Source organism: Mustela lutreola, chromosome 4 (genome assembly GCF_030435805.1).
Source record: "Mustela lutreola isolate mMusLut2 chromosome 4, mMusLut2.pri, whole genome shotgun sequence".
Lineage (NCBI taxonomy): Eukaryota > Metazoa > Chordata > Mammalia > Carnivora > Mustelidae > Mustela > Mustela lutreola.
The window spans coordinates 137405782-137421034 of NC_081293.1; the positions used below are offsets into that span (position 1 = coordinate 137405782).

The 15253-nt window shown below is 35.1% G+C and overlaps 1 pseudogene; it reads right to left on the reverse strand.

Annotated features, from left to right (window-relative positions):
* Positions 1-5572: 5572 nt before the first annotated feature.
* LOC131830484 (KANTR integral membrane protein-like) lies at positions 5573-5792 on the reverse strand (annotated as a pseudogene).
* Positions 5793-15253: the final 9461 nt, after the last annotated feature.

The following is a 15253-nucleotide window of genomic DNA, read 5'->3' on the forward strand; positions in this document are numbered from 1 at the left end:
TGTAATTTGGATTTGTATCCTATCTAGTAAATACAAAATAACAACAATAGTAAAAAACAAAAGCTGTAATCCAAAATATTTTTTTTTAAATACTTCTGACTTTATTATGCTCCTAGAAGCCTGGCAATCAAAAGCACAATTATCGCTGGAGGAATGCATTTTCAATACCAAATTGAAAATATTACTATAAAGTATAAGAAAATCAAACCTTTGTAATAAGAATTACAAAATACTTGAGGAACCTAGGCTCCATAAGAGAGCTGCCAAAAACAGTTGACAACTTAAATAAGTCCATACAGTATTTAAATATTGCAATTAGAAATTCAGTATTTTAAGGAGGAAAATATAAGTCAGAAATTAAAGATTAAAAAATGAAAACCAAAAACAGTATGGATTGGTTAAACATTAAAATGACACAAATGAGGAATTAGAAAGCTTGAGAAATTAAAAGGAAAAAGTTACAAAACTGTAGCACAGAAAGATAAAGAGATGTAAATATGAGAAAGTAAAGGACACTGAAATTAGGATGAGCATATCTGTTGGGCTGGCAGGAAGGGCTACTAAAGATGGCGAAAGTTCCCACCACAAGACCTGAGCTCTGACAGGAGAACAAAGGCCCAAGCAGGAATCTGAGACCCCCGCCCGGGCTTCCGTAGACCAATGGGATCCCGATGAGCAGGTGGGATATCCAAATAAGGGAAACTTCCAAAAGACCCCTGAGCTTCCTCCGAGACCCCTTAAAAGCCCCCTCCTCCCTGCCTTGGGTGCGACTTCCGCCACTCTTCTTTCCAGAGTGGCGGAACCTCGCCCGAGGGTGCCCACCTCCTCCCGGCGCAACTTTCCTGGCTCCCCTTCTCCTGAGCCCTGAAACTTCGCCAGAGAGCGTTTTTAATAAATCTTGCCTTGCACCCACTTTGCCTGGTGTTGTGTTTATCTTGCCGGAAAAACCTTACAATATCTAATATATATCTTTTCAACAAAGAATGGATAAGACATATGGAAAATAACATTCAAAGGAAAAATTTATGGCAAAGGGACCAAAACAGATTCAGGAAGCCCACTGGATTTAAATATCTCACAAGATAAATAAAATGTTACTCAGAGGGGCACCTGGGTGGCTCAGTGGGTTAGGCTGCTGCCTTCGGCTCGGGTCATGATCCCAGGGTCCTGGGATCGAGTTCTGCATCGGGCTCTCTGCTCAGCAGGGAGCCTGCTTCCCTCTCTCTCTCTCTGCCTGCCTCTCTGGCTACTTGTGATCTCTGCTGTCAAATAAATAAATAAAATCTTTAAAAAAATGTTACTCAGATGCAAATAGATCATAAAGAGATTGAGAAGATCACAGAGTGAAGTTCTTAGAAGTCAGAGAGGAAGAAAAGCAAAGCAAAGAAACCTAGTTTATTTGTAATTAAACGACAACCAACAATGCACAGCAGAGATAAAAGGCAGTGGAGTCATATTTCCTGTGTACTGATACAAAAAATACCCTTAACCTAAAATTATATAACAAGCAAAGTTATCTTTTGAGATTTAGAGTTTAAAATTAAAGTAGTTTCAGGGAAACAGAAGTAGAGGGCATTTAACACTAGTAGAACTTACACCAAGAATTTATCTATAGGATGTTTTTCAGGGAGAAGGACTGTGATCTAATTTGGAAGGTCTGAGAAACAAAAATCAATGACACACAATAATCAATGACAAGAAACTGGTTAGTAAGTAAAGAAATGGAATTTGTGTGTTATAAACAGACTTTTCATGAAAAGCAATGTGAGGAAAGACATAAAATGCTAAAAAACATTATTTCGTAAGTTAGGAAGAAGGTGGTGAAGAGAGTGATTTTGTCTCTTTATATTGTTTAAGAGGGGCACATATAGATATTGAACAATATAAGTACTGTTAAGTATCCTGTGAAAATCATTAAAATAATAGATTTTGTATAAATTCAAAGTGAAGAAATGAAAAATGGATGGAAAAAGTAATGAATACATTAAAATTAATGTAAGAGAGAAGAGAGAAGAAAGGAAAAAGTAGAAAAAATAAATAAATTTATTTTAAATAAGTAAATAAATCTAAATGTATTAACAAATAAATCTAAATGTATTAATAATCACAAAAGTGTGCAATCAAAAAGTAATAATTCCAGATAGGATTTCAAAAGTCAGATGTATTCTACCTTAAAGAGACTCACAAAAACATAAGAATTGTTTTGGTTTTCTTTTGGTTTTTTACTCAGCATGTAAGGAGCATAGAAGTTGTCCCTTTGTCCTAACAAGAAGTAAATAGTTGAACACACTGAGAAATCAACAACTCTTCTTAGATCATTCGGAGAAATGAGGTCACAGGGCAAACCACTGCCACCAAATTGGAGAGACAAACAGAGGAACACAAAGAAAAACAACTTATTGGAACATAAACTCTCAAGCAGAAATCTCCACAGGAACAGTATCAGCATAGGAAAATCTGAGCTGTTGTTGGTGCTCAGTGTGAATAACTCTGAGAGGTTAAAAAACATGGGGCTGGGGTGGCAACACTTTTGTGAGTTTTATCTCTAGGAACTATACTGTGTCCTCAGGGCAAAAATCCTTTCAATGCTTCCAGCAGGGGGAGAAGAAAAGGAGCCATTATGAAATAGTCAGGGCATTCTGTCCTTCTTTACAAAGCCTGCTCTTAGGAGAAACTATTTAAAAGACCAAAGTACTAAAGTTTTTTCAGAGCCTAAATACCATAGGGGAAGGGAAATACCAACCTAAGCCCACTGTAGCTTTTCATGTGTGGGGAGGGAAATACTTTACTCCAGCCCACGATATCCATATTGTCCCACAAAATGACATGGAAAACCTGAGAAACAATCATGAATTTCACAGTTCAGAAGCAGAGTCTCACTGAAAGACTGAAACTTAATTATAGAATTGACTACAAAATGCTTTCCCTCCCCTCATATTTACCAGCATATTACTAAAGGCCTATTTATCTCAATTTCTTTCACTCAGTAAATACAGTCTGGCCAACAAGAAAAGACTACAAAGCATACTAAAAGACCAAAATCACATTTTGAAGAAACAAAGCAAGCATGTGAAGCAGACTCATAAATGGCAGGGATGCTAGATTTATCAGAATCTGAATTTAAATAACTATGATTAATATGCTATGGGCTCTAAAGTAGGATAAAGTAGACCGCATGAAAAACAAATGGGACATATAAGTGGAGAAATGGAAATTTTAAGAAAAAAATTTAAAAGAAAACTTGGAGATCAAAAGCATGGTAGAAGTGAAGAATTCCTTTGATGGACTTAGTAGATGAGATATGCTAAGGAAAAAAATCTCAGAACTTGAGGATATGTCAATAGAAACTTCCAAAACTGAAAAGCAAAGAGAAAAAAGTCTGAAAGAAATATATAATAGAATATACAAGAACTACAGGACAATATCACACATAAAAAGAAAGCTGGATGAGAAGAAAGGAAAGGGAGATATGAAGCAATGATGACTGAGAACTTCCCCAAGTTAATGTCAGACACCAAACCACAGATCCAGGCAGTTCAGAGAACACCAGGGATGATAAATGCCAAAAATTCTACACCTTAGTTTGTCAAATTCAAACTTGAGAAAATCAGAGATGAAACAAACATCTTGAAAGGACCCAAGGACATGAAACTTATGTACAGAGGAGCAAAGATAAAAAAAAAAAAAATTACATGACTTCTTTTTTTTTCTTTAAAGATTTTATTTATTTATTTGACAGAGATCACAAGTAGGCAGAGAGGCAGACAGAGAGAGAGAAGGAAGCATGCTCCCTGCTGAGCAGAGAGCCCAAAATGGGGATCAATCCCAGGGTCCTGGGATCATGACCTGAGCTGAAGGCAGAGGCTTTAACCCACTGAGCCACCCAGGTGCCCCTACATGTGACTTCTTTTCAGAAACTACACAAACAAGAAGAGAGTGGAATGAAATACTTAATATGTTGAGAAATAAAAACCACCAATTTAAAATTCTTTATCCTGTGAAATTATCATTCAAAAGTGAAGAAATAAAGACTTTCATAGAAAAACAAAATAAGGGAATTTGTTGCCAGTAGAGCTATCCTGCAAGAAATGTAAAAAAAAGTCTTAAAAAAAAAGAAAATGATAAAGGTCATGCACTTTTTTTTAAATGAAGAAAGGAAAAGCATTAGAGAAGAAGTAAGTAAGGTAAAATAAATTATTTCATTTTTATATTCTTGGTGTAATAGATAACAGTTTGTTCAAAATAATAACAATATATTTAATTATCTATACTTATGGATAATAAAATAATAGCTTATATATGGTTATATACACATATAAATATGAAACAAATTTCAGCAATGATATAAAGACAGGAGGAAGGAATTAGGATTATTTTGTTATCCTAAGAGCCGTATACTGTTATTTGAAAGCAGACTTGGATTAAGGGGTAAATGCATGCCACAAACTATAGGAGAGCCAATAAAATAGGTAAAAATAAAGAAGTATAATATGCTAAGAAAGGAGAGAAAATAGGATCATATGAAATGCTCAATTAAAACAACAAAAGGCAAAAAAAATAAATGAGAAGACAAAAAATAGGAATGGAGAACAAGGGCCACAAAGGCAGTAACAATATGGTATGTACTAATCCAACTAGATCAATCATTATCTTCAAAAACAGTGGTCTAACTGTAGCAACTAAAAGACAGTGGATTTTGGAATGGATCAAAAACAAGACCCACAAGAAATAGAATTTAAATGTAACATACATATAGATTAAAATTAAAATTAAAATTAGAGAAGTATATGCCATGTTAACATTAATCTAAAGAAAGTTATGTTAATTTCAGGCAAAGCAGATTCAGAGCAGGGAAAGTTATCATGATAAAAATGGGGAATTACATAATGAGAAAGGGTTTTATTCTCTGAGAAGACATAGCAGTTATTAATGTGTACGCTCTTAACACAGGATCAACATCTGTGAGGCAAAAACTGACAGCATTGTGAGGAAAAATAGACAAACCCAGTATTACAATTTTAGACTATAACACCTCTCTATCAGAAATGGACAGCTCCAACAGGCAGAAAATCAGTAAAGACATAGCTGAACTCAGCAACACTATCAATCAACTATATATAATTGACATCTATCGACTACTTCATCCAACAACAGCAGAATACACATTCTTCTGAAGCTTACATGACACATTCACCAAGATAAATGACATTCTGGGCCACAAAAAGACCTTAACAAATTGAAGAGAATAGAAATTGTAGAATGTTTGCTCTTAAAGCGAACAGAATTAAACTAGAAACCAGTAACAGAAAGGTTGTTAGAATATCCCAAAATATGTGGAGATTTGGAAAAAAGCATACCTCTAAATAACACATAGGTCAAAGAAGAAATCTCAAGGGAAATTTAAAAATACTGAAATGGAATGAAAATAAAAGTATAGTTTAGCAAAATTTGTGGGATGCAGCAAAAGATCTGCTTAGAGGGAAATTTATAGTATTGAATGCATCTTTAAAAAAGAAAAAAAACCCCTAAAATCAATAATATAAGTTCCCACCTTAGGAAACTAGAAAAAAAAAAAGAGCAAATTAAATCTAAAGTAAGGAGAGGAAAAGAAATAATAAAAAAAGAGCAGACATCAATGAAATGGAAAACAGAAAATCAACAGAGAAAATCAGCAAAACCAAAAGCTAATTCTTTGAAAAGGTCAATAGAATTGATAAACCTCTATCCAGGCTAATTAAGGAAAAAGAGGAAAAAACACAAATTACTAAAATCAGAAATGAAAGTGGGAGCATTACCACAGATCCACGGACTTTAGACAGATAATAACAGAACATTATGGACAACTCTATGATCACAAATTTCATAATGTAGATGAAATGGACCAACTCCTTGGAAGACACAAGCTGCCAAGAATCACATAAGAAAAGACAATTTGAATAGACATATCTAAATAAATATATAAATTCTCTAAGTTGCAAAGGTTTCTTTAGCATATCAGAGGTTTATTTCAGCAAACTGTGAATTCCTGTCTAATTGCATTTGGTTTAAAATAATTATATGGAATCATGAAATTGAAGCTCTGATAGTACACAATGTTGAGGAGATAAATAGCTTGGGAGATCAGCTATCCTAAGCATTAATTCTTCAACAGATTTTATAAAGTAAACAAATAGACCTACTCTTTTCACCTTAGATGTATAAATACTTTTATAAAACTAAAATCAGGGAAACTTTTTTCATGTCTTCTTATTCACAAGGGAGAGAACCAAAACATCAAGAACTGTGTATGTACTGGATTTTTGTCCTTGGTATTAGGCTACATACAAAGAGAGCTGAAAGGGACCCTGAGTATCAACTAACCTAATTGTCTATTAACAGTAAAGAAATAAGTATCAGCTTTTCCTAACTTCCCAAATTCTATATGATAATGCCCATTTATATATATTCATAACATTTGTGTGTCTTTTGTTATAGTGATATATTAAAATTGCTTTTTACTTGTGTGCTATCCACTAGAAAGAAAACTCACTGAAGGTAGTAGCTATGATGTTAGCATTTAATGCCCGTTTTTTTAAAAATCTAGAACTATAATGATAATGATATGATACATTTGAGCTATATATGGCATATTCTCATATGATACAGTATGATACGATATATATGTTTGTGTTTATTTCCTCCCATATCAGTCCTTCCAAGTACTGAGGAGTGTGCTATTATTTATTATTCCCTTTTTACAGAAGAGGAAATTAAGACTCAGCAAGGTAAATGAACTTACATAAAGTCACGACTTAGTAAGTAGTGGATTCAGAATCCTAATGTAGCATTTTAATTATAGCTACTTCAACAACCATTGTGTTAAACTGCCTTTCATAGAGTAAATACTTCTCCATAAATATTGTTGAAGGCAGATGAAACAAATCTAATTGAAGGAATACACAGGTAAAACATAATTATGATATAATTCAATATTCTAAATTATATAAAAATCTGTAAATATAAGGTATACTGTACATTTTATACTGCTTATGTACTATGCACCAAAGCAGTCAGAGAAGTTTCACAGAACAAGGACATTTTGAACTGAAATTTATACTACTATTTTTTTTTTAAGATTTTATTCATTTGACAGAGAGACACAGTGAGAGAGGGAGCAAAGGAAGGGGGAGTAGGAGAGGGAGAAGTCAGCTTCCCACCCAGCAAGGAGCCTGATGCAGGGCTTGATCCCAGGATCCTGGGATCATGACCTGATCCAAAAGCAGATGCTTAATGACTGAACCACCGAGGCACCCTATACTGCTATTTTTAAGAAACAGTTTTAGTTCAAATTAAATGAGAAATTTTATCTTTCTCAGAGTAATGCCCTCATAGTTTCTTACTCTGCTTTATTAATTTATTTAGTTGGGACTTAGTAAAACATACTGTAAGTCACTTTTAATCATTGTTAAAATTTTTAATTTTTTTCATTCTTAATCATTCTTTTTAAATTTCATTTAATTATTTTATCTTATTTTATTTTATTTTGACTTTTTATTATTAACATATAATGTATTATTTCTTCCAGGGATACAGTTCTATGATTCATCAGTCTTATACAATACACCACACTCACCACAACACATAGTCTCCCCAGTGTCCATTATCCAGTCACCCCTTGCCCCCCTCCTCCTCCCCACCAACAGCCCTCAGTTTGTTTCCTGAGGTTGAGTCTCTTCTGGTTTGTCTCCCTTTCTGGTTATGTCTTGCTTCATTCTTTTCCTCTCTTCCCCTATGATCTTCTGCCTTGTTTCTTAAATTCCACACATCAGAGAGATCATATGATAATTGTCTTTCTCTGATTGACTTATTTAACTTAGCATAATACCTTCTAGTTGCTGGGTAGGCCAGGCTCTGGAGTGCAGGAGGAACAACAGAAATGACCTCTGGGTTCAGCTGTCTTCCAGCCTCCTCCCCCACCCTTTCTTTAACCCTTGATTCTCCCACCAAAAGGATGTATGCCCAGGTAAGGTCTCCATAGGTAACCCAAGACCTATGCAGGAAACAGATAAAAGACCCCCCCAACTCCCTCCCAGCATGACTTCCCCCACTCTGCTTTCCAGAGAACCTTGCCCGAGGGTGCCCACCTCCTCTCAGTGCAACTTTCCTGGCTCCCCTTCTCCTGAGCCCTGAAACTTTGCGGGAGAGTGCCTTTAATAAATCTTGCTTTGTGCATACCAGCCTGGTGTCGTGTTTATCTTGCCTATAAAACTTTACACTAGTTCTATCCACGTTGTTGTAAATGGCAATATTTCATTTGTTTGGTGGCTGAGTAATATTCCATGGTATGTATGTGTGTGTGTGTGTGTGTGTATAGAATATATATATATAATCTTTTTATCCATTCATCTGTAGAAGGACATCTCCGTTCCTTCCAAAGTTTGGCCATTGTGGACATTGCTGCTACAAACCTTGGGGTACAGGTGCCCCCTTAGATCACTACATTTGTGTCTTTGGGGTAAATACCCAACAGTGCAACCGATTCTGTCTATTTGCATTTCTGTATACTTTTATGAAAAATGAATTAAATCACAGTAAATAATAACTTCCTATAACTGCTGAGAGTGAGATATTCTGGTCTTTTTCTCATTGTTAAATTCCATATTCTTAAATTAACAGCATTTGGTTTAGTAGACTGGGCTTTCAGAAAAGGACATCCTTTTTTGGTTGAAACTAAGCAATTCCATGCCACTGATGTTCACTATATATTTTTAAGATTTAAGGTAATTTGATGGAATAATGGAATTTTTGTATGTTTATCCATGAAAAAATTAATATTAAAGCAAAGCTTTCCAAATGATTACCTTTTTTTAAAAAAAACTTAAGATCATAATGCAACTAAATTTACTGATTTTAATTTTAGAAGCACATTATTGTTTTTTAAATTTATAATTTCTCTGATAGTCATTAATGTTTGTCCTGCCTTATCCACTTCCCCCTTCTTCAGCTCCCTTGGATTTAAAGCATCGGATAACATTTAAACATTTCAGTTAAGGGAATAGTCAACTAAAGTGAAGCAAATCCTCAAAAAGCATTCTTTTTGTGCAGATGTGGTATTTCAGGTTTAAGTGCTCTGTCACAGGGAGAAATAGTTATACAGGGTTTATGGGTTGTCACATCATTGACATACAAAATTTAAATTTTCCCTAAGTTTTCATATTCTATCCACTCCCAATTTAAGATGATCTCATTTGAGACATACGAAGTAGATGTTTTTTTCTTAGGATAGAGATTTTCAATGAAAGCAAGATTTCCAATAGTCCTGCTACCCAAATCTTGGTTTCTACCAGTCTCCAAAATAATACTAGGTCTCCTTGGAGAAATGGCTGATTCTAGTAATGAGGTAGGAAACATACAGGATGAGCGTGGAGTAGTTAGTAGCACCTGTCCATGTACTGCAGTAAGGAAGTACTGTTAAAAACTTCTGTTTTTTCCCCTGAAAAAACAAAATCCACAATGAAAGAGCTCTGTCAAAAAGACACAGGAATAAATTGAAATAGCTCCTGATGGTCAAAACTGAAACAATCTGAGCTATGAAGTAAATAGAATTAACTTATAACCCAAATTATAAAATAAATACAAGTCTGAATTGACATAAATAAACAATTGAATGAATAAATGAAGAGAATAGAGAAATCATCAATGCAGGAAAAATTCCTCTAATGATTTTTGTAGATACTTAGACCTCTGGGAAACATAACTGAAGCGTAAGTCCCCACTTCTTAAATGTGAAATACACATTATGACTTCCTTCTGAAGAGTGCAGTTTGGGAAGGGGAGAAAAGAGCAACTTGATGGTGGAGAAACCTAACACTATCTCAATCTAGGTTATGAAGTTAATAACAACAGTGAAAAGTTATATTGATATAATGTGATGAGAATGACACTTTACCTCTACAGTCTTCCTCCCCAAAATCAATTACTCCAGTCTAATGAGAAAAAAAAAATCAGACAATTTGGAGAACATTCTATGAAATACCTGACCAGTGACTCCTCAATACTGTCCAAGTCATATTGGATAACTGGGTGTGGGGAGTTCAGAAACTCTCTACTATCTTTGAAATAATTGTGTATATCTACAACTATTCTGAAATTGTAGAAGTTTGTTAAAAAACAAACAAACAAACAAACTAATAGTTTGTTTAGTCAGGTTTAGTCAGGGGTTCCTCCAGGAAATCCTGAAAGACTGAACTCTCTTGGTTTTTGCCCATGAATGATAAAATTGGGATATGAAGTATTTGCTGTAGTAGACTAGAGAAAGACTTTGGTGAATCTATAGGAATATAGACATTGAACATACCCTAGTACAAATATTTACATTCAAATGAGTAGCCCTTCCTTTCCATATATTGATTTTTCCATGCTGTAACTTACATGTGAGAGAAATTTGCCTTCAGCACAAACTACGTATTGGGGCTGGTTTAGCTGACTTGGAGTTATGAACTTTCTTTTTCACTGATCCTTATGTGTCCCCCACTGTGTCATTTGTTGTGTCATACAGGAAGGGCTAATCTTTAATTGAAGACACATAAGTGGTTGTACTCCCTTCTGAATCAATTGTATTTTGGGAATACAGGTAGGCTTTTTCATTACTTGAAAGAAACAATAAAAAGCTCCATAAGAAAATAATAATCATACAATATTGGTAACTTAGAATCTCTTGATATGGTAACATTCCATGAGAATGCCATATGATAAATCATACAATATTGGTAACTTAGAAACTCTTGATATGGTGACATTCCATTAGAGCACACTTTTAACCTATCTGTCTCTAAAACTATTTAAGCCAAATCCTCCTCTTGCCGTAAAACAAGTAGTATGTTCATTGCCTCTGCTTATTACATGCACACGGGGATTTGCTCAGACATGCTCTCGGGATTAGGATGACTATTCAGAGAAGTCAGGACTGTAAAGACCCAAGGCCAGTTTTTCCTCATGCCTTACAGTTGTAATTTTTGGCTCCACCAAAATTTTTATCTTTTCTGTTTGGCTCTTTTCCCAGTTAAAAAACTTGCTCCCTAAACTTTTGTTTTACCTGTGCCCTGCAGAACCTCTCTTGAACTTTTTTAAAAAAAGTTTACCAGCTTTTTAAAGTAAATATGGACATTTTTTCCCCTATTCTTTTCTTAATTGAATTTGGGATGTTCCCTGGATAGCCCTATCCCTGTAGACCTCTTAAATAGTCACTTTATTAGTCTTTAAGCATGTTTCCCCAAAGGTTAGAAGTGAAGTCATTTACATTTTTTCCTAAAATTAATGACTATTTTGAAAGATGATAGTAAAAAAAATCAAATATTAATACTGATGTGTTTCCTAGTCATGCTAAATTTAGATACCTACCCTTCCTTCCTTCTTCCCTCCCTCCCTCCCTCCCTCCCTCCATTAAAAATATATTTAGCATTTTCTTTTTTTTTTTTTTTTTAAGATTTGTTTATTTATTTGTCAGAGAGAGAGAGAGAGAGACAGTAAGCACAAGCAGGGGAGTGGCAGGCAGAGGGAGAAGCAGACACCCTGCTGAGCAAGGAGACCAAAGCTGTACTTGATCCCCAGACTCTGGGATCATGACCTGAGCCAAAACCAGATGCTAAAGTGACTGAGCCACCCAGGCATCCCTATTTAGCATTCTCTATGTGTGAAGCAGTTAATTGTGATCTGAGCACAGCAAACTCCTTGTTTTAAAAATTTTACATTTGTATATGTTATCTATTCCTTGCAATAACTAACTCAAAACTTATAGGTCAAGTACAGCACACATTTATTACCTAGCAAATTCTGTGTGCTAGGAATCTGGTCATAATTCCACTGAGTACTCTGCATCAGAGTCTCACAAACATGTTATCAGTGTGTTAGCCAGGTCTGCAGTATCCTCTTCATGTTGTTGCTGGCAGAATTCAGGTCCTGGTGGGTCGGTTTCCTGCGATCCTGATTTCCTTGTTTTTGGTTGGTCAGAGAGAGAGAGAGAGAGACCGCTAACAGGATCAAAGCCAGGATCTTTTGCAACCTAATTGTGGAAGTGACAGCCATCACTTTTCTGTAGTCTACTTGTTAGACATTGAGTCAGTAAGCCCTGCCCACACTCAAGAAAAGGGGATTACAGAAAATTGTAAATACCATGAAGTGGGGATAATTGAGTGCCATGTTTGAATTCTGTGCATCACAACAATTCAGCAGGAAATTTCACCATCTCACTTTTCTTTTCTGTACCACATATTCTTTGCCTTTAGGCCTTTGCATGCATTTCCCTCTGCCTGAAATGTGCTTCTACAGCTGCCTCTTCACTCCCTTGTCAGTATATTTCCTCATCTTCAAGAAACAGTTCAGAGTCCTATCCTTAATTTTTGTCTAAAATTTTGTCACCCAATAAAAGGTAAAATAGATTAAAAAAATTATAACCATAGAATGCTGAACCTTAAGGAGACTAGATATTTTTAGTAAGATTGTTTCTTCTTACAGACATAGATACCTAGATACCCTGGAGGGTAGGAACGTTTACTTTTCCAGTGTCATAGAATAATCCAGACAAGAAATTTAAGCTTCTTGGTCCAGATATCTTTCTGCCAATCTTGCTGCTTCTTTAAAGCTAAGTGATATTCTATTTCTGATAAATAGACCTATCCAGTGACTATTTTAATTCATAGTAATGGCTTTGTTTTTTCCTCAATGGTAGACATACCTGGATAAGTGCTAGTAAGTATTTCAACTTGAGGTTATATGTTATTTTTTCCATGGAAGAAGATGTATAAACAGTCTTTTTCCCAGAGATGGCCTGGAATATTTTCCTAGGGTAGAAATAATTTTATAGAGGGAAAGTTGACTATTCTTAGATTATTCATTATAGAAGATGTGCTAAATTTATGGGATTAACCTAACAGAATATGAAACAACAATCCTAATGAATAAGTTGATGCATTCAAGAAAGAGGCCAATTTCAGTTCAGAGTATGTTGGTCTTATCTACTCAGTATTGGTTAATATAAAATAGTAATGATTTTTTTAAGATGCACCCTGTTTTAGAGACTTCAAGTGTGTGTATACAGGTATATGAATTTTATGAACACAGACACCCATAGCATTTAGAAGAGCACTTGAAAAATAATTGAAGATAAGGCAGTAAGCCTCTTATCCAATAACCTATTATTACTTGATACAGAAAAAGATGAACAAGTGAAAGTACATAGCTTTCAAAGTTTGAAGGTCCACGTTATATATCTAGATTGTACACAAGAATGAGGAAGTCTGCATCTACAAATAAAATGACAAATATCAGTTGCTCTGCTTGATTTGTGATAGTGAAATAGACGGGAGAAGCATAGTTCCCTTTATGATTATAGGCCTTTTACCAAAAGAATAGGAATCTAAGGAGTGAGTTTTCTCACTATAACACTGATTCATGATTTAATCATATTCATGTTATTCAATATGGTTGACACCCCTCCCCCACACACCACAAATTTTCCATTCTTTTCTTGAATTTCCACGTTGGCTAATTACTATGACATTAAGAAATTATTTCAGAACTGATCTTTGACTGTTCCTAGTTAGGTTAATTTTTGAACTATCTTGCATTAAATTTCTCTTTCATTAAAATGGGAAGAGTGATGTGTGCCACACCAAGCAGTTAAGGCGGATAGAGGGAACTTAAGTGGCTCCACCACATTTAAAGCATGAATTCCATGAGGTGCAGCCCATTCTCTATTTTGTCAGCCATATCTGTGTCTGTGCTTAATCTAGAAGTGGAACTATTTGAATAATGATGAAAAAATGTCACGGCTCATTGAAGATGGTAGATAATGATAATGAGCCAAGGTTTGTCGCCTATCGTGCTGGCTGCCTAATTTGTTCTGATGGGTTTGCTCTTCTATGCCTGGAGGGTCAGTATTAGTATTTGACAGCATCCTTACAAATTTCACTTTGCAAAGAGCTAGGGCCTGGAAACTAGTTCCTCCCTTGTGCTTATGTGATGTGTGACAGTAGGAATTAGGAAATTCCAGGGACCCCACTTAAAGCTTGTGCTCCAGAAAAACACTCAAATGAAAATGCACAAATATCTTCACTCAAAAATAAGAATATTTTCTGGAAAAAAAAAAGTGCCGTTATTAAACTCAGCATGGGAGACAATCTGAACCGGGATCTTCATCAATCAGATTAACTACTTTCCAAGATGAAAACAGACGAGGCACAGTGTGAAGCTGAACAGATATTTATCAAAAGCCATATTAATAACCACTTTCAGCTTTTTCCTGACAGTTTCATCTGAGGTTCCATGTTTAACATTTGAGTATCATATGTTTTTGTCAGGATTAGGCTGCTAAGAGCATCAATTAATTAATTCTTTTGAAGTACGGTTCAGTCAGGTAATAAAGTAACTGTCCCTAAAGCCACAACCAGTAATGGTAAGCAACATTCTGGAGCTAGACAATTTGTTACTTCAGAAATTAAAAGCAAAATGTCTTCTTTAGCCCACCTAAAAATATATTCAGTTGTATTTTTGCAAAGTGGCGACAAGGTAATATATACATTTATATATGTATAGACACAAACACATATTCAGTATGCCTAATTGCCTATCTAGCTGAGATATTCCTCATTTACATGCTAGTGTACAGTCTAGCTCCAAAAAAAAAAAAATAGCCTCTTTAATTTGTGTTATCTAAATGGGCTGTAAATAGGGCAAAATTAAACCAGGAAAAATAATGAGGAGAATTTCATATTATTAAGATTATCAACTGTACTTTTGTGTTTGAGGAAATTAATTTTGGTGGGTTAAAAAAAAAAACTCAGCTCATGGAAATTAACACTTCAAGTAATGCAGCTCACAGTATAGAAAAAATTTGTACCTTGTCACAGCCAGATGCAGGCTCCATATATTCAGGGACGTATTCTGCCATCTCCACTTTATTCAGGGCACATCAAAGGCATGGCTAATGTAGTTTTCATTTCAGTGATGTAATATCAGCAATTGGCAATCAACCAAACCACAGTAATCTCAGAGAGACTTTGGGTACGTAAGGTGTCAAGCCAAAGTGGGAAATAAAAATAGGGCAGGTGTGTGCTGATGCGGGTTTTTTCTCACATGGGATGTTTCTTCAGTCTAGAGGCATATTTCCTATGAATAATTTAGAATGAGCTCTCTGTTACTCGGAGCTTCATATTACCCCTGTCTGCTTAATGTGATCCAGTCTTATGACAAGAATCTCTTTCATAAATTCCTAGAT